The sequence below is a fragment of the Myxocyprinus asiaticus genome, chromosome 44, assembly GCF_019703515.2.
Source record: "Myxocyprinus asiaticus isolate MX2 ecotype Aquarium Trade chromosome 44, UBuf_Myxa_2, whole genome shotgun sequence".
Taxonomy (NCBI): Eukaryota; Metazoa; Chordata; class Actinopteri; order Cypriniformes; family Catostomidae; genus Myxocyprinus; species Myxocyprinus asiaticus.
The window spans coordinates 5,830,444-5,850,920 of record NC_059387.1 but is presented as its reverse complement, the minus strand read 5'-3'; the positions used below and the strand labels follow the sequence as shown (position 1 = coordinate 5,850,920).

At 40.7% G+C, this 20,477-nt stretch overlaps 1 protein-coding gene across 1 annotated transcript in view; it reads right to left on the bottom strand.

Annotated features, from left to right (window-relative positions):
* Positions 1-20,477, bottom strand: part of LOC127434263 (phospholipid scramblase 2-like) — an 84,755-nt gene that overhangs the window by 37,673 nt on the left and 26,605 nt on the right. The window lies entirely within an intron of this gene.

Below are 20,477 nucleotides of genomic sequence, written 5' to 3'. Positions count from 1 at the left end.
AATGGCCATGATTGCATTCTTACGTGCTAGGGCGCTGCCCACGCTGAGACAGCGCTCGTGGACGGGTCATGTTCTCACTACGAGAGCGTGACCATGGCAACGTTGCGGTCACAGTTTTTTCCTTCCTTAGAAGAAAAAGCCACCCCAGTGGCTCCCCGCCTCGGTCCTTCTACCTACGTGTTTGAGGCCGCATCGGTTAGCATTGGGGGTGATTTGGGGACCCCAATGGGAGCCACTGTGCCAGGTAACTCCCCACAGACCTCCCATTCCCCAGTACGCTCCTTTGCCCCGCTGGGATGAGACAGCCATCTCATCTCAGGGCGAGTTCGTGATCTCGATTCGGCACTCGCGAAGTGGATGAGCTCTAGATTGCAGCATCGGAGAGCAGGCTGATGCTGAGGACTCGACTGGGCTCATACCTTCGGGTGCGGTCGCCCAGTCATAGGCTGACACGCAGCTGGCAGCCATGCTTGCCCAGGCTGCTGCGTGCATCGGGCTGGAGTGGAACCCTCCACATCCCCTGGACCCTCACAGCTTGACGACTGGTTCCTGGGCCCAGAGCGCCGCTCACGGCCGCGCCTCACCCTGGTCCCTTTCTTCCCTGAGGTGCATGAGTTGCTCATGAGGTCACGGCGGGCACCTCTCACTGCCCGGACCCGGTCTCTGAGCTCCTCCACTCTCACTACCCTTGATGGTGGGACTGCCAGGGGGTACACGGGCGATTCCCCAGGTGGATAAGGCACCTGTGCCCGGCAAAACGCTGCCACCTAGCAGGGTCACCCGAGACTCCCATCCAGCGCCTGTAGGTTTACGTCATCTCTAGTGACTAAGGCCTGCGGTGCTGCTGGACAGGCCGCCTCCACCCTGCACGCCATGGCTCTCATGCAAGTGCACCAAGACAAGGCACAAAGAGAACTGCACAAGGGTATTTCTGACCCGGGATTGATGCAGGAGCTGCACTTGGTGACCGACCTCACCCTCCAAGCGACGAAGGTCATGGTGCGGACTCTCGGGCAGGTGATGCCCGCCCTGGTGGTCCAGGAACGCCACCTATGGCTCAACTTGGCTGAGATGTGGGAAGCTGACAAGGTACCGTTCCTTGATGCCCCCGCCTACCAGGACAGCCTGTTCGGCGACACCATCAAGGACTTCGCCCAGCAGTTCTCGGTGATTAAATGGCAGATGGAAGCTATTCAGCACATCCTGCCTCAGCGCGAGGCCCCAAGACCCCACACCCCGTCTGCTCGTCGCCAAGGGCGTCCTCCTGCTGCAACAACACCGGCTCCACCGCAGCCTGCCCTAAAACCCGGCCCCGGTGTGGAGCCACCCGCAGGAAGCAGACGCCACCCGTCTCATGGCCGACAGCCAAGATCCCAAGGAAGGCTTCGAAGCACCCCTGAGACGGGCAATCCAGGCACATGGAGACCTGCTGCAGGCCTAGAGATGGTAAGCAGACCACTCCATCCCCCGGTGGATGGTCGGGAGGAGAATCCTTTGCCTTTTCTTTGATTTGCTGCATGCCCGTAGTGCTGCGGCACCTACATGTTCAGAAATGGAGCGGTTTCCTCATTTCCTGGGTCACATATCCGGTGCTCATGGCCGTCATTATCACGACCACCGGCCACCGTTCCTTTATGGCAGGTATGGCACTCCAGGTGCAGCCCCCCCACTCCTGCGCGCCCAGCTGTGGCACAAACACGCCACGCCAGGCCGGTTCTGACGGACTGCGGGGACAATTTTCCTCCTCCCCCCTCCCTGACCAGCCCTATGGTGGGTATCCGGAGCCAGGTAAGTGCTTCGATGTCCCCAGACACAGCACGGCCACAGGTTCGGGGCTCAAGCCCCCTCGACGTGGCGCCTCAGGCTCTGCCATGCCGCGAGGCCCCACCCGCCGGTATGTCTGATGCGATTGTCCCCTTGGACCACTCGCCCGGAGTTTGGACACGTGGCTTGCGCTCTCCAACCCGTCGCGATGGCTGACCCTGACCGTCCGACTCGGCTATGTGATTCAGTTCGCCAAGCGCCCGCCCTGGTTCAGCGGCGTCTACTTCACCTCGGTGAAGGGCGAGAACACCGCTGCCTTACGTGCGGAGATTGTGTCCCTCTACGGAAGGACGCGATAGAGCCTGTCCCTTCAGCCGAGATGAGGAAGGGGTTTTACAGCCCCTACTTCATCATACCCAAAAAAGGTGGTAGGTTGCGGCCAATCTTGGACCTGTGAGTTCTGAACCGGGCCATGACTCCACAGACTCCACAGACTCCCATTCAAGATGCTGATGCAAAAACACACTTTAGCGAGCATCTGACATCAAGATTGGTTCGCGGCGGTAGACCTAAAGGAGGCGTACTTCCACGTCTCGGTTTTACCTTGATACAGGCCTTTCCTATGGTTTGCTTTAGAGGGCCGGGAATACCAGAACAAAGTCCTCCCCTTCGGTCAGTCCCTGTCACCTCATGCCTTCATGAAAGTCGCAGAGGCAGCCCTTGCCCCGGTAAGGGAAGCAGGCATTCGCACTCTCAACTATCTCGCCGACTGGCTGATTCTGGCTCACTCATGGGACACATTGTGTTTGCACAGGGACATGGTGCTCAGGCACCTCAGCCGGTTGGGGCTTCGGGTCAACTGGGAAAAGAGCAAGCTCTCCCCGGTTCAGAGCATCTCTTTTCTCGGCATGGAGTTAGACTCAGTCTTGATGATGGTGCGCCTCACGAGCGCGCGCGTGTAGTCGGTGCTGAACTGTCTGAGAGTGTTCAGATGGAAAATGGCGGTCCCACTGAAATTGTTTCAGAGGCTCCTGGGGCATATGGTGTCCTCAGCGGCGGTTACGCAGCTCGGTTGATACATATGAGACCGCTTCAGCACTGGCTTCAGACTCGAGTCCGAGATGGGCATGGCATCACAGGGCACACCACGTGCTCATCACGCCGGTCTGCTGCTGTCTGTTCAGTCCTTGGACCAACCTAGCATTTCTACGGGCAGAGGTTCCCCTAGAGCAGGTCTCCAGGTGCGTTGTGGTTACAACGGATGCCTCCAAGCGTGGCTGGGGTGCCGTGTGCAACGGGCATGCAGTCGCCGATCCTTGGACTGGCCTGTGACTGCATTGGCACATCAACTGCCTCGAGTTGCTCGCCCTGCGGAGGCTTTGGCTGTTGATCCAGGGCAAGCACGTGTTGGTCCGGATGGACAACACTGCGATGGTAGCGTACATCAACCACCAAGGTGGTGTGCACTCTCATCAAATGTCGCAACTCACCCGCCGTCTCCTCCTCTGGAGTCAGCAGCGGCTCAAGACATTACGAGCCATTCACATCCTGGATGCGCTATCGTGGCAGGTCACACTCAGGGGAGAGTGGAGACTCCACCCCCAGGTGGTCCAGCTGATTTGAGTCGATTCGGTCAAGCGCTAACCGGGAATCCTCCCACTGCCTGCTCTGGTATTCTCTGACTGAGGCTCCCTTCAGCACAGATGTGCTGGCACACAGCTGGCCCCTGTGGCTGCGCAAGAATGTGTTCCCCCAGTGAGCCTACTTGCACAGACGTTGTGCAAGGTCAGGGAGGACATGGAGCAGGTCGTCCTATCAGCACCCTACTGGCCCACCCAGACTTGGTTCTCGGACCTCACACTCCTCATGACAGCCCCTCCCTGGCGAATTCCCCTGAGGAAGAACCTTCTTTCTCAGGGATGGGGCACAATCTGGCACCCACAACCACACCTCTGGAACCTCCATGTCTGGCCTTGGAGGGATGCGGAAGACCTAAGTGCCTACCACCTGCAGTGGTAGACACAATCACTCAGGCCAGGGCTCCTTCTATGAGACACCTGTATGCCTTGAAGTGGCGTCTGTTCACTAAGTGGTGTTCTTCCCGACGCGAAGGCCCTCAGAGATGCGCAGTCGGATTGGTACTTCCTTCCTGCAGGAGAGGCTGGAGGGGTGGCTGTCCCCCTCCACCTTGAAGGTGTATGTAGCCACTATATCAGCACATCATGATGCATTAGACGGTAAGTATTTTGGGAAGCATGACTTGATCATCAGGTTCCTGAGAGGCGCTAGGAGGTTGAATCCCCCCAGATCGTGCCTCATCCCCTCATGGGACCTCTCTGTGGTCCTTCGGGGCCTACGGGGAGCTCCATTCGAGCCCATGGAGTCAGCTGAGCTAAAGGCACTCTCTTTCAAGACTGCCCTCCTGACTGCGCTCACTTCCATCAAGAGGGTAGGGGACCTGCAGGCGTTCTCTGTCAGTGAAACATGCCTAGAATTCGGTCCGGCTACTCTCATGTGATCCTGAGACCTCGACTGGGCTATGTGCCCAAGGTTCCCATGACCCCATTTAGGGATCAGGTGGTGAACCTGCAAGCACTGCCCCAGGAGGAGGCAGACACGCCTTGGTGTTGCTGTGTCCGGTGCATGCTTTATGCATCTATTTGGATCGCATGCAGAGCTTTAGAAGCTCCGAGCAGCTCTTTGTCTGCTTTGGCAGACAGCGGAAAGGGAGCACTGTCTCTGAACAGAGGATCGCCCACTGGGTCATTAACGCCATCGCGATGGTATATCACGCCCAGGACAAGCCGCCCCCCTTGGGGCTACGAGCCCACTCTACTAGGAGTGTGGCGGCCTCCTGGACCCTGACCAATGGTGCCTCTTTAGCAGACATCTGCAGAGCAGCATACAGAAATTGCATACAGGGAAAACAATAAAAGGCATTACTTACACCGCATCCAGCTAGCTAACTCTGTTTGCCATAACACGAGCTGGAGAAAGCGTTGGTGTAAGCTCATCCTCAATCACTTGATGACTGCTGAATTTGTCAATCGGGCCGGTCCAGTCCAAGCTTCTTTATCCTTTTTTTTCCTCAGGTGAACACCTTGTGAAAGGATTTTTTTGTAAAGATAAAACTGAATTTTCTTTCATTTGGAAGAAATGCTGCACCAACCTGAAACTTGGCGGTTCAACTTCAGCGGTGTTAACGATCTCAACTAACAATCAGTCAACTAACAATCTCAACTAACAATCTAATAATCTCAACTAACAATCTAACAATTAGTCAGCTAACCATCTAACAGTCAGTCAACTAATGAGCTGCTGAGCGGGAAAGTGAATCGTCCAATCACATGAGGCCAAAAAAATGTAAACAGTACTGATACGATACCAACAAATGTGGGAGTGTCCAGGGTGCTGCGCCCCGTGGGAAAATCTGAAGCAACCAATTAGAGAGCAGCCTCAGGTCACCTGCTTGCCTAAAGTTTAAGGAATTTGTCCAGTGCCCTGCACACTGTAAGTATAGCCTATGTATTCATAGAGAAATTAACCAAATACATTTTATGATCAAAAAAATGTTTTAATAAATGCTAACACATGACTTTCAGGTGCATAGTACGACTAAATTGTATTTCATAATTATTTTGCAATATATAATTAACCTATGTTTAACATGTTTAAGTAGCCTTCTTCTCTGGATAACTTCAAGAGGGTGGCGCCCCAGCACCCCCTACTGACCAGCCGTCACTGATCGCGGTCCATAGGAATAGCTGCTAATAAGTTATCTTTGTATGAATATCTATGCAGAGAAGGCTTTCGCGCTTACATCAAGAGGCAGTTTGAACTCCACACTTGTCAATGAGCTGGCAGGAAGAGAAAATTTTAAGTAAAAAAAAAGTTTTAAATATTGATCTATTTCTTACACACACCTAGCATTTCACTTCAGAAGACATTAATTAATCCACTGGAGTCGTATGGATTACTTTAATGATGGCTATATGTGCTTTTTTGAGCTTCAGAAATTTGGCACCCATTCACTTGCATTTTATGGACCTACAGAGCTGAAATATTCTTCTAGAAATCTTTGTGCTCTGCTGAAGAAAGAGTCATACACATCTGGGATGGCATGAGGGCGAGTTAATGATAAGAGAATTTTCATTTTTGGGTGAACTATTCCTTTAAATGTTCTCCCAAACAGATGACATTTCTAAGGCTAATGCTCTATCGAGTTTTAAATCAACAAAACAGACCTCCCTACCTTAAACCTAAACCTTACTGATAGTGTCATAAAAGCAAACGTGTGATGTAAAACAATTGCTGAAGCAACCACATAATCTTGTGGTGTTTCTACGACACTTCCAGCTCACGTGTCGACTCGCATGTTCATTTGGACTTGTACCCTGCTCCTTCTCATTGTAAGTGCAATGCTTTAAGCTACCGTGCAACTTGATAGTGCTCGAATTGGCTTGTAAATGTAGCTGGTTATGTAATGCTAACGTTAAAATGAGTCATGCACTAAAGTAAAAGTTCTGATGTCATATGAAACCATTTTGTGAGGAGCAGGGCGAAAAGTATGTGTTTCACCAGGAAACCACGATATGTACAACGAGTCATGTAAAACAAAAATCAAATCACTTTGCAAAAATTTTGGTATAGTAAAGTGATTCTATGAGACCAGTATGAACAAGCCAGTTTCACCCACTGGTTCAGACACACAGCAAAAATAACATTTCTTACCATATAAGACTCAAATCCGTTTATTTAAAAAAAAAGAAATAATAATAATAATAATAAATAAATAAATAAATACATTTGATGTACAGATTTGGCAAACTCTATAGTAGGGAAGGAGGCATTTTCAAACATAAAGACTTTCTGAACAAATGGATCCGATTTCATTACTCACAAAATAGCAACGCAGACAGTCAGTCCTAAAGATCAGATATAAAAAAATGAATCAGAATTGGCCTGTGTAAACAGAGCCAAAGTGGCCCAGATCGGAATTAAAAATGTCTGATCCAAAATGATGGTTGATGATCACATGCGCATGTCATCTTTGTTACACATGAGCAAACAAAAATTGGTAGGGTAGTGTGAACCTAGCCTAGCATATTTTGGTCTATGACTGGCCTTTGTGCTACAACACTTATGTTAGAGAGAGAGAGAGAGAGAGACAGAGAGAGAGAGAATGGATGAATTTTTTGGCATCTTTTTGCAACTGTAACAGAAACCCTAACAAGCAAACAAACCCACACGAAAATGTAAAAGTTTAAATGTACAGTAAGTGAAAAATTGGAGAAAAGGCATGTTTTGACAGTCTTTTCAGTATTCCACTGTATTCACATACACAAATAAAAACACACATTTACATACACAAATAAATGTGAAATCTTCTTTCCACCAGACAAGTGCAAATATGTAAATGAAACTTACGAGCTCATTAAGGTTGTGTTAAATGATGACTGGTTTCCTGGAATGCAAATATTGATCTCTTCATTTAGCTCTAATGAGAATGTAAGATCGAGCAGCATCTATGAGACGAAAAGTGTACTGTATGTACACTTTTATGCAAAGTGCCACTAAATATTTTAGCATATTCCATTCTGTATTCACAGGTGCATAGATAAATAAATGAATCGTGTAAAAGTATAAATTATTAATAAAGCTGTCAAGGTATCCGCCGTATGTTGGCATCATTTGGAGGACAATTCAGTCCCCTCTGTGTCATGTTAAGATCAAACGACATTATGCAACATCTCTGAGATGGAAGCCGAACCAAAACAGCAACTGAACAAACACTCAGAGTCATTGGGTGCCTTTAAAAGCATGAGATATTGTCTGACTACATACTGCAGGCTACACCGTGAGCCAGTGTGAATGTGTGTGTTTATTGTGTGTATTTGAGCATATGAGGGTTCTGTGCTTTATTCACTTGGGTAATCTGGCGGCCAGTCCTAACGAGGTTGTCACAAAACCCCATAATGAGCCTCAAAAAGATGAATGTAAAAGTGTATCCATTACTGGGCCTTCATCTTCTTGTTCATTAGCTTAACATAAGGTTACAATACATTACTTTAGCCCCAAACAACACCTCTTGCCGCCCTAAGGAAGAAAAGTGAAATTCTGTCGAGTTTCTGTGAGCTTAGTAAGTCTAGTCTCATGAAACAACATTATGCACGTTCAGGAATTATCATAAAGGCGATACACAGATATGCTGTCATTCTGATCTTTGCATTGTATCTGTTCTCTCTTTGTCTTGGTGTCTTCTTTCTTGCCGAGCACAGACAGTATGCTTGGTTTTGGCAGGCGGCCTCGGTTTCCACGGCAACTTTATAATTGCTTTGGAAGCGATCCAGACGCTACTGGATGTCGAGGAATTATTGATGTCAAAAAGAAACATGTATGAAATGAGGAAATATGTACGCAGCCATATGGTCCTGTGCACATCCGTGTACAATGAAATTGTAGCTGCTATTACGATGTTTTTCCAAGACTATTAAAACGTTTGTAAAACACTTCAACGATTAGGTGTGACACCATTAAGGCATTCTACATGTCAAAATATCACTTCAACCAAATTAAGTGTGAAAGTCTTGCAAAATCTCCATAGCTCAAAAGGTAACATATACTTTGTGTATGATAATGACTGTATTTATGTATTTACACAGATTTTTGTTGCTCACATTCAATTCAATCTCATCTCTGGAAGACAGTACATAGCAATTAGTGGGAGAGAGTTTTGCACTGCACAGTGCATGTGTGCAATGTATTTTTTATTCTGATTGTGAAAGTCATTTGTTTTAAATGTTAACATGACAATTATTATTTAGTTTAAAGTATTATTTAAAGGGATAGTTCACCCAAAAGTGAAAATTCTGTCATCATTTACTCATTCTCATGTTTTCCCAAAACCATTTGACTGTCTTTATTCTGTGAAAACAAAAGGAAAAAAAGAGAAGTGTGGCAGAATGTTAGCCATGGTCACCTTTCACTTGAAGTGCATCTTTGTTTCTTTAATAGAAGCTGAGGCTAACATTATGCCTAACATCTCCTTTTGTGTTCCATGGAAGAAAGCCATATGGGTTTGGAATGACACAAGAATGAATAAATGAGAAAGTTTTATTTTGGGGGGTAACTATTTCTTTAATTAATTAATAATACAAAAATAAAAAAGGTAATTCTGACTTTATATCTCACAGTTCTGACTTCTCGCAATTGTGAGATATACTGTAAAGTCTCAATTGCGAGTTTATATCACACAATAGTGATTATTTATCAGAATTATGAGATATAAAATAACAATTTAGTTTTATCACGCAAGTTGCAATTGCAAAAAAATAAAGTAGAAATTGCAAGATATAAACTCGCAATTGCAAGAAATAAAGTTGCAATAGTTGACATTTGGACTATTTCTCACAATTGCGACTTTATTTCTCATATTTACGAGATATTAAGTCATAATTTAGTTTAGATAACGCAATGGCAAGTTTATATAATGCAATTGCTACTTTATAACTCACAATTGCGAGAAATAAACACACAATTGCGAGATATGAAGTCTCAATTGCACGTTTATATCACACAATTATGATAATATCTCAGAATTACAAGATATAAAATATACATTTATAGTAAAATAAAGTTTTTATCACGCAAGTTGCAGTTGCGAGAAATAAAGTTGCAATTGTGTGTAGCTGAAATTGCAAGAAATAAGCTAGCAATTGCGAGGTTTTATAGACCTTATATCTCCCTATTTTGAGTTTATATAAGGCAATTTAAACTTTATATCTCGCAATTGCGACTTTATTTCTCATATTTACAAGATATGAATTCACAGTTAAGTTTAAATAATGCAATGGTGAGTTTATATAACGCAGTTACGACTTTATATCTCACAGTTGCAAGACATAGTGTCTCGATTGCAAGAAATAAATCTCAATGGTGCGAAATAAACTCTCAATTGCGAGATATAGTCTCAGTTGTGAGTTTATATCCCACACTTGTGATTATTTCTCATAATTAAGAGATAAAAAAGCGATTTAGTCTCGCAATTGCGAGAAATAAAGTAAAAATTGTGAGATATAAACTCACAAGTGTGATAATAAATTGTGAGTAGTTGAAATTGCAAGAAAGTTCAAAAAATTGTGATTATAAAAAATGTAACAGTTGCGATTTTATATCACACAAGTTGCAATTGTGACTATTTCTTGCAATTGAGACTTTTTATTTCTAAAAAAATTAGTTTATATCACACAATTGCAATTTTATATCAAGAAACTGGCAGTTTATATCATGCAATTGTGATTTTATAATAAAGAAATAAACTTGCAATTGCGAGAAATAAAGTCACAATTGTGAGAAGTAAAATCAAAATTGTGAGAAATAAAGTTGCAATTATGAGAAATAAAGTCTAAACTGTTAGAAATAAAGTCATTTTGAAAGTGAGTTTATAATGCAATTGTATGTTTATATTAAGCAATTTCGACTTTAATTCTCAGAATTGTGCGTCGTGTTGGTCCAGAATTGTCACAGTTTTTTTTAAATAAAGTCACAACTGTGAGATATAAAATCAGAATTCCTTTTTTTTATTTTTTATTCCGTGGCAGGATCTGGCTTCCATATTTTTCCCCCGTTTGAAGTGTTTACATGTTACGGATGTTTTTCATTCCGATTGATCTATCATTTGGATTAGCAATGAATTATTAGCCTACATGTAAACGTAGCTACTGTGAGCATTTCTGTTTAGATTTGCGTGAGTAATGTCTCAGAGAAGTAGGACAGTGTGTTGGTTTGACGAAGCATCTTGTAAGTCGAATCACCTCCACTGTAAGATGTTCCTTTTCCACCCAAACACATAGACACATTAACCAAGGCTCTGGTGACACTCATTAAAATAACATATAGTGTCCCCAGGTAAATTAACAGGCAAATGTTTTATTACTATACAAGGGCGTGAAAATATCGTTATGGTGTGAGAAAAACATGCAGTCCTCTTCTTCTTCAATGATGTGACTCTTTTCTCATTGTGTTAGGAAAGAACATGTGCTAATAGGAGATGAAATGAATTCCTGGCTTTGTGAGGTTAATTTATGCCCTGTGAGGAGGAATCCCTCTTGGGTGAGAAGAGGCTGAGATCGGTGTGAAGTTTGCTGAATGGAGCAGGGACCAACAGCCTCGCCAAATACACACACAAAATGCTTACAGCACAAAGACAGTATTCACGGCTGTGTGCAGAAGGCACAGGCAATGATGGGGCTGTGCTAAATATTTAAGTTGATCAAGATCACAGGTCAAGATCATCAAATGATTAGTGGTGCTTGTTAAAGCAAGCAAAACTATTACTACTGTTCATGGGTTAGGGCTTATATGTAAAACTGTGGTGTGTAGCTCCCACACTGTTTGGGATACAGACATTAATGCTACCTCAAATGGCTTGTTAAGGAAAGGTGTTCTATTACTTTTCTGATTACACAGCTCTCTGGAACACTCGATTCTAATTGGTCAATGGTGCCATCTAGAGGTCTGATATTGCTCAGTAACAACCGCACATCCACGTATCAGATCGCTCATTCGGGTTCTGCGAGCCATCTCTTCTGCTTCTCGGATCACTGTGCGTTCTCTACAAGTAAGCTAATAAAATAATAATAATAATTTCAAATAAATGTTTCATGTCCATTTATTTATTTATTTGGCAAGTAGTCTTTTGATAAGAAACACAATGAGCAGTCAGATGGTCATTAATTACAAAATAAACAGCAACACGATTTATTTCTTCTTGCATAATTACATAATCTCAATGAAAAGCAATTTAAATGCCCATGTATTTATTTATTTGGTTAGTAGCCATGTAATAAGCAGGATAATATACAGTCAGGTGGTTGTTATTGCAAAATAAACCCATTCAAGGCGATACAAGACCCCTCCGATTCGAGTCTGGATCCTGATCACCCTGTCATGGTTTATTTTGTGATAACAACCGGATGACCGTACATTACCTTACTAAGTGATCAGACTTACCATTCTAACCTGGCTGATGATAAAACTGGTTTAAATTCCCATAAAATGGAATAGGTTTCATGTAAACATAGGAGGGGAACACGTTCCTCCGTCACCCACCCACCATCAAAACAAAATCCACCTCTCTCTTTAAATCTACTCCTGCATGAAACAGCATATTATTGTATTTTTTTTTTTTTTTTTTTTTTAGCAAAATTTAAAAAGTAAAACAATTATGAAGCACAAAATGATTCACGAAACACATACATGTAAAAAGGTAACATACAAAAATATGAAACAATATGGAATTGTTTTGGCCAACAAATATTGCAATTTATAAATTGTAGAAATGTATGTCCTTTATAAAAACACATGTAACAACAGCCACCAATGTGACTTTTATGAAAAATACCTTTGTACACAAAAATACACATTTAAACCTTGCAGAAAAAAATCTGCCTCCTATATATATATATTTGACCTTTACCTTTAACGCAAATATAATGATAGTTAGCTAAAATAGCAGTAAAACTTTACATTAATGCTTCTCTTGTAAAGGGTTTATAAAGGGATTTATTAATGACTAATAAATCATTTACAAATGCATTTTATGTCATTTATATGCAGTTATAACAACATGAATAATAAGGGTGAATTCTGTGCAATACTTGACAATTAGTGAGCATTTTAATTTGTTATAAATGCTTAATAAATACACATATTCATACCTAAATAATTATGCAAAACATAAATGTAAAAAAATAACATTAAATGTCCTATTTGTGTTTTATGTCAAAATGCAGCAAAATAGACTGTTATACTGAGATTAAAGGAGGGATTATGCCAATTTGCTAAAGTATGCTTTGTTTTTCTATTCACGATGGTAAAGTCTTGACTCACTTGTGTTGTCACTTTTATTGTAATATTTATATGAAAAGAATGGTGCTACTCCGAGTGCAGTCCCAACTTACCTAGTCCTAGTTACCTAAACTCCTCTGCAAAAACACTTTTCAGCTCTTCATGCTCATTCACAGCATATAATATATAATAAAGCCTGATGACCATTAAACCATACTGAACTGTATGTACAGATGATGGAAACTCCTTTATACTGTAAATTCTTCATATGCGTACACTTTACATTAAGGTGTATTTTCATAGGTTACTAATGTTGAAAAAGTGTTATTAAGTATTTATAACATGTGAGTTAAAATGGCTCACTCTTTGGCAAGTACTGCATGAAAATCACTGTTTTATGCATGCTATTTTAACCACATATCAATCATTTGTAATGCATTTGTAAATAAATTATTAGTCATTTATGAACCCCTTTATAAACCCTTACCAAAGGGAATATTAATGTAAAGTGTTACCAAAAAATATTATAATTTAAGAGGGATTTAAACCAACATACAAAACCTCTGCTACAGCAAACAAACTTTTTTGTGTAAATGGACTTTTGACTCCAAATATTATTGTTACTGATATGTAGTCCTCATAATATGTATAGCATGGCAATATGTATAGCCATGTGTAGCAACTAGCCTGGTCTCTCATATTTGTAGGGAACAGAATATCATAAAGACTTTGGGGTGGCCTCATTTGAGTTGGGCCAGAAATAAATTGCCTAGCAACCACCCAAAACACACTAGTAACCACCGAGCTAACTGCTCTGAATACCTTAGCAGTCATAAAGCAACACCCTGGCAAATACCCAGAAAACCCACGGTTTTTTGAGAATATGTTGAGTTTGTATTATTTTGCTGGAAGGCAAATGCTGAAAATAATAATAGGAACCCAGTTATGACCAGGATTGGATGTTTCTGCAACTCTCAAAAAGAAAAAAAATAGGAAATTGCTGGCGTAGATAAAATGTGATGGCGGAATGAAAAAGTGGCTGGGAAAATCCATTCACAAGGACAGGTACAAATGAAGTGGGGAGAGTATCAAAATACACAGACTCCTCAGAGCCTGCCAAAGTCGATGGAAAGGAAAACAAGCCAAAAGCAGATCGCCTTTGCAAAGGGCTTTTCGACTGCAGGGGACCCGCTGTGGCACGGGAACATGCTGCCGGCCATCAGGAGCACACTGTCAAAAAGTGGTTACCGATTGTCAGCCGCAGCTAGAAATGATTTCAGAATGTAAGGTTAGAAGTTCAGTGCTCTGCTTCTCCCTGTCCTGCTCAGACGGATGGAGGGGGAAGCCCTGTCACCAGCACTGGGCCTGTAGTGATTTATTCACCTCTGCACAAACACCACAAGCCCACCACATCACGATCTGTTCTTTCATTTTGCCACAAACCACCATTAGTGATGCCCAACACCCAGTGCGCTATCAGTGCTGTCAACATTTCCCAGATCTTAATGCTAATTACAGTCAGTGAGCATGTTTCCTTCCTGCCTGTGCAATAAATAGCAATAAACAGGGTGAGAGAGGAGCTGTACTGCAAAAAACTAATTTGTATTCTTAATCTTTGTCTTAAAAAATTAATAAATAAATGAATAAAACATCTAAACTAGTGGACGACTGATATGAGATTTTAATGGCCGATACTAATATTTAAAGAGCAACTTGACCAGTAAAATGCGAATGCATAGTACAACTTAATGAATGCAAATAAGATGTAGGGCATTATTTTACATTTTTGTATTTTTTATTTATTTTTTTGGTTGCAAAGTATATAAACATTGAAGCATTTCTTTTTATGGAATACTGATGGAGCAACATCATTTGTGTAAAAATAAATAAATAAATAAATAGCAATGGAAGGTTGTTTTGATTAAAATACATATAAAAAAAATAAATAAATAAAAAAATAAAAAAAAAATAAAAAAAAAACAATTGGGGGCCTTTTATCCCACACTTGAACTTTATATAGTGTAGAGGGGCAATACTGTAGTTATGGAGCAGCCTTTGTCAACTTATTAAATTACTTTTGAGACAGAAAAATGCATTTTTGTGAAACAAATTAAAATAATGTATATTCAAAATATAAAATTCATAACATAACATCTGAAGTATTCTATAAACAATGAATCTCCACTGTGATTGGATTGGTCAATGTGAAAAATTATTTATGACAAATCTGTTTCCCCCCACTTAAAAAAAAAAATCAGTGAGTTTTAAATACTATCCTTTCACCTATTATTGAAAAACGTTTGATTTAATCGCCTTGAACAAAACTGAAAATAAATTATATTATATAAATATTTTGTCTCAAATTAAATGTGATAATATTAGAGATTCTCATTAGCTACATTAATTTGCAATATTTTAAAATGTATTTAAATAATACATCAAATGACCCTGAAATCAAACTTTAGTCATTGCACACAATGATCTCATGGTTCAGGAATTTTTTTTTTAGTGTATAGTCTATAATAAACAGCTGTTTATTATTTTGGACAATTATTTTAGACAATATTTACTCATTATCCTCTTTTTTCTATTGACATCAGTATATTTTGAAACACAAGGGGGAGGTAATACTTCTGTTCATCTGCATACACAGTTATTGGCTGATGCCAATAATCTCGAAAAAATGGCCCAATACCAGCCAGTTTATCAACATGGCCTTCCGTTTAATGTAGTCTGGCATAATAGCTTTGGGAGACCACAAGGGGGTGATATAACATTTACTGTAATTTATACTGAAGGACACGTCAATGCAGTGCAGGTGTCAGTCCAAAGCTGTAATTCTAGTCACCATACACACAAAAGTTACAAAGGTTTTTGTGCATCTTGAAGAATGAACAGAGTGACGTTTATGAGTTTGCAGGTTAGTGTATGAAACTAGTGTAACTGCGCAAACTGAACGATTAGAAATGGAGACGTTTATTATGACATTTCTCTGTATGTAGCCTTGAATGGATTTCATTCAAGCTGTCGAACCACAAAAAGACATACTTGTAAATGAAAATACATTGTATAGGCTATATGAAAGATACATGTACACAATATATCATCCAGTGATGGCTAGAGTAAATAATCTATGTCCTCTGATAATGATTTAAGTCAAATTTAATGGAAAACTTTCTGAGTTGCACTCCGCAGTGCTGCAGAAATTTGAGCAGTTTACGGAGTCATAGCTGGGCGGCCAAGACAGAAAATGAGTGGTGGCGGCGCTCAAAAAAAATAATTGTTTCTAATTTTAGAACACTCCATGTTATCTGCTAGACGCGTCCAGTGTGCGACCTCCTTTAAGTTACCCTGCCGCTCAAACTTTGAAAAAAAGTTGTGTTGAGAAATATGCATGAAGAGACAAAAAAACTGTGCAACTACTTGCCCTATTTGCAGTATATCTGAAAAAATTATCAGAAAATGTTATGATTTTCGATGCATGAAAAAGGCATCTTTCCCAAGCCTATTGATTACCACAAAAATTAATTTTGACTTATCCCTCCTTTACTTAAAAAAAAAAAAAAAAAAATCAAGGTTGTAGTAAGGCACTTACAATAGTAGTGAAGGGGATTGGAGGTTTTAAAGGCAGAAATGTGAAGCTTATAATTTCATAAAAGCACTTACATTAATTCTTCTGTTAAAACTTGTGAATTAGTTAAGCTGTAGTTGTTTAAATAATTTGTGTCATTTGTGTGGTTGTTTTAGGCTTTACAGTGTAAAGTCATCATGGCAACTAAGAAGCAGAGTTCTATTGTTTTTTTTTTTTTTTTTTTTTTTTGTAATTAATGAACATCTGACATACTCATTATGCATCTTATTACAAGAAAACTTGCCAAATAAATTAATAAATGCACATGAAACACTGATTTGAAGAAAAATTTAATTAGTTTTCTTGTAGAGATCGCACAGTGATCCGAAAAACAGTATAGATGGCTCACAATACCCAGATGAGCAGTCTGATACATGCATGTGCGGATGTTACTGAGAAATATCAGACCACTAGATGGCGCCATTGACCAATCAGATTTGAGTATTCCAGAGAGCCGTGTAATTAGCAATTTTATCACACTAAGACATGTTAACAAGCCTATTGTCTTGTGGCCAAACTTTTGAAACAATGAGTGTCTCAATGTTTACTGATTGGCCCCCATTCACTTCCATTGTAAGTGCCTCACTGTAACACAGATTTTTGCCTTTTTTTCTTTTTCTTTTTTTTTATTTATTTTTTTTAATTTTTTTTAAGGAGGGACAAGTCACATTAATTTTTTTGTGGTAATCAACATCATCCCACAAATGCCGGAATATTCCTTTAAGACTCATTTTCAGAGAATCTTGTGTATCGTGTGAAGTGTTCTTTTAATAATAATAATAATTCCTTACATTTATATAGTGCTTCTAGGCACTCAAATTGCTTTACATAGTACAAGGGGAATCTCCTCAACCACCACCAGTGTGCAGCATCCACCTGGATGATGCAACGGCAGCCATAGAGTGCCAGAATGCCCACCACACACCAGCTATTGGTGGAGAGGAGAGTAGAGTGATGTAGCCAATTCATGGATGGGGATCATTAGAAGGCCATGATTGAGAAGGTCCAGTGGGGAAAATTTGGACAGGACATCGGAGTTACACCCCTACTCTTTATGAGAAGTGCCAAGTTGCCTTGAAGTACCAAATCTGAATCATGGCAAACTGCTGATAATTGTATGTAGGCAGAGAATGTTCTTAAGTGGAACATTAAGTAGCCTATTAGTATTGTCATTTTGAAGGAAAATCAAGCCCTAAAATCTGAACAGACTCCCAAGTAACAGACAGGAGGTCCACAGCAGTCATTATCAGCTCTGAGAAGAACTTTTTTCCCTAATAGTGGATGATATTTTGACATTAGTTAAAAGGCCTCTCTCTCTCTCTCTCTCTCTCTCTCTCTCTCTCTCTCTCTCTCTCTCTCTCTTGTTTGTGTACATCCAGAAATTGTTGTGGTGGCTCTTTCTATGCCATCTGCAAACCACGCTCCATCCACAACATAGGGGATCGCAAAGGTGTTATTTCAAAGCAGGCCTTGTGCGTCTCCTGCTGGGACAGCCTGGCCATTCTTCAAGGGAGAGGAGGGAAACTTCTGAGGGTGTGTGGCCCTCCCTGTCGCCCGCCTCCTCTGGGCCAGCCCTTTGAGGGGGTCATAACTGTGGCCTGTATAACACGGGTTACTGCTGATGCTGGTTGGTCACACTTGATGAAGCATTTAAAGAATTCTCCCTTTCATGCTTGGTTTCTATTAAAATTCTGGAGTGACAGGTCCAGGCCTGGCTCTCAGACGGCCGAGCTTCTGACCACTGCAGCTAGGGGGCACTGTCTAACCATGTTTCATTTGGTGAAGTCTCATACGCTTAATAGAAGACAAAATGAATATCCACTCTCCATTTTAGTTCGAAATGTGAAGAACCTTTAGTAACTCTTCATAAAATGAGGTTCTCTTTTTTCTAGTTTGAATAAAGCATTTTTATATAATTGACAGGATATAAGGTATAAAGGATCTGTGGATGTGTCACACAGAATATACAGCTGTTGGTGTGTTTGAAGTGGATTTTAGTCAGTATTTGATCTGTGCATAGAACAGAATGGAATGTACATCCATAAGGCCTTTATGAATGAAAACAAGTGTGCTTGAGAAAGAGACTGAAAGATTTTATTTATAAAATTATAAAAATTATCCATTGTTAATAGTTTTTTTATTTAAAAAAAAAAAAAAAAAAAAAATCGTTAAAACACTTTGTTGAATTGTGCATATATAATAATTTTATAGAATTAAGCTTATTTAGTATATATTAATATAACTTCATATTTTTAATATCATTAAACTTAGTTACTAATTTATCAATTTTTGGGCTTTTTAAATCCGCATACATTATATATATATATATATATATATATATATATATATATATATATATATATATATATATATATATACAGTGGTGTGAAAAAGTGTTTGCCCCCTTCCTGATTTCTTATTTTTTTGCATGTTTGTCACACTTAAATGTTTCAGATCATCAAACAAGTTTAAATATTAGTCAAAGATAACACAAGTAAACACAAAATGCAGTTTTTAAATGAAGGTTGTTATTATTAAGGGAAAACAAAATCCAAACCTACATGGCCCTGTGTGAAAAAGTGTTTGCCCCACCTGTTAAAACATAACTTAACTGTGGTTTATCACACCTGAGTTCAATTTCTCTAGCCACACCCAGGCCTGATTACTGCCACACCTGTTCTCAATCAAGAAATCACTTAAATAGGACCTGCCTGACAAAGTGAAGTAGACCAAAAGATCTTCAAATGCTAGACATCATGCCGAGATCCAAAGAAATTCAGGAACAAATAAGAAAGAAAGTAATTGAGATCTATCAGTCTGGAAAAGGTTATAAAGCCATTTCTAAAGCTTTGGGACTCCAGAGAACCACAGTGAGAGCCATTATCCACAAAACATGGAACAGTGGTGAACCTTCCCAGGAGTGGCCGGCCGACCAAAATTACCCCAAGAGCGCAGCGACGACTCATCCAAGAGGTCACAAAAGACCCCACAACAACATCCAAAGAACTGCAGGCCTCACTTGCCTCAGTTAAGGTCAGTGTTCATGACTCCACCATAAGAAAGAGACAGGGCAAAAATGGCCTGCATGGCAGAGTTCCAAGATGAAAACCACTGCTGAGCAAAAAGAACATTAAGGCTCGTCTCATTTTTGCCAGAAGACATCTTGATGATCCCCAAGACTTTTGGGAAAATACTCTGTGGACTGATGAGACAAAAGTTTAACTTTTTGGAAGGTGTGTGTCCCATTACATCTGGCGTATAAGTAACACTGCATTTCAGAAAAAGAACATCATACCAACAGTAAAATATGGTGGTAGTAGTGTGATGGTCTGGGGCTGTTTTGCTGCTTCAGGACCTGGAAGACTTGCTGTGATAAATGGAACCATGAATTCTGCTGTCTACCAAAAATCCTGAAGGAGAATGTCCGGCCATCTGTTCGTGACCTCAAGCTGAAGCGAACTTGGGTTCTGCAGCAGGACAATGATCCAAAACACACCAGCAAGTCCACCTCTGAATGGCTGAAGAAAAACAAAATGAAGACTTTGGAGTGGCCTAGTCAAAGTCCTGACCTGAATCCTATTGAGATGCTGTGGCATGACCTTAAAAAAGCAGTTCATGCTCGAAAACCCTCCAATGTGGCTGAATTACAACAATTCTGCAAAGATGAGTGGGCCAAAATTCCTCCACAGCGCTGTAAAAGACTCATTGCAAGTTATCGCAAACGCTTGATTGCAGTTGTTGCTGCTAAGGGTGGCCCAACCAGTTATTAGGTTTAGGGGGCAATCACTTTTTCACACAGGGCCATGTAGGTTTGGATTTTGTTTTCCCTTAATAATAACAACCTTCATTTAAAAACTGCATTTTTTGTTTACTTGTGTTATCTTTGACTAATATTTAAACTTGTTTGATGATCTGAAACATTTAAGTGTGACAAACATGCAAAAAAATAAGAAATCAGGAAGGGGGCAAACACTTTTTCACACCACTGTATATATATACATACATATATATATATATATAACTCAGCAGAAAAAAAGAAACATCCTCTCACTTTCAACTGCTTTTATTTTCAGCAACTTTAACATGTGTAAATATTTGTATGAACATAAAAAGATTCAACAACTAAGACATAAACTGAACTAGTTTCGACAGACATGTGGCTAACAGAAATGGAATAATGTGTCCCTGAACAAAGTGGGGGTCAAATCAAAAGTAACAGTCATTATCTGGTGTG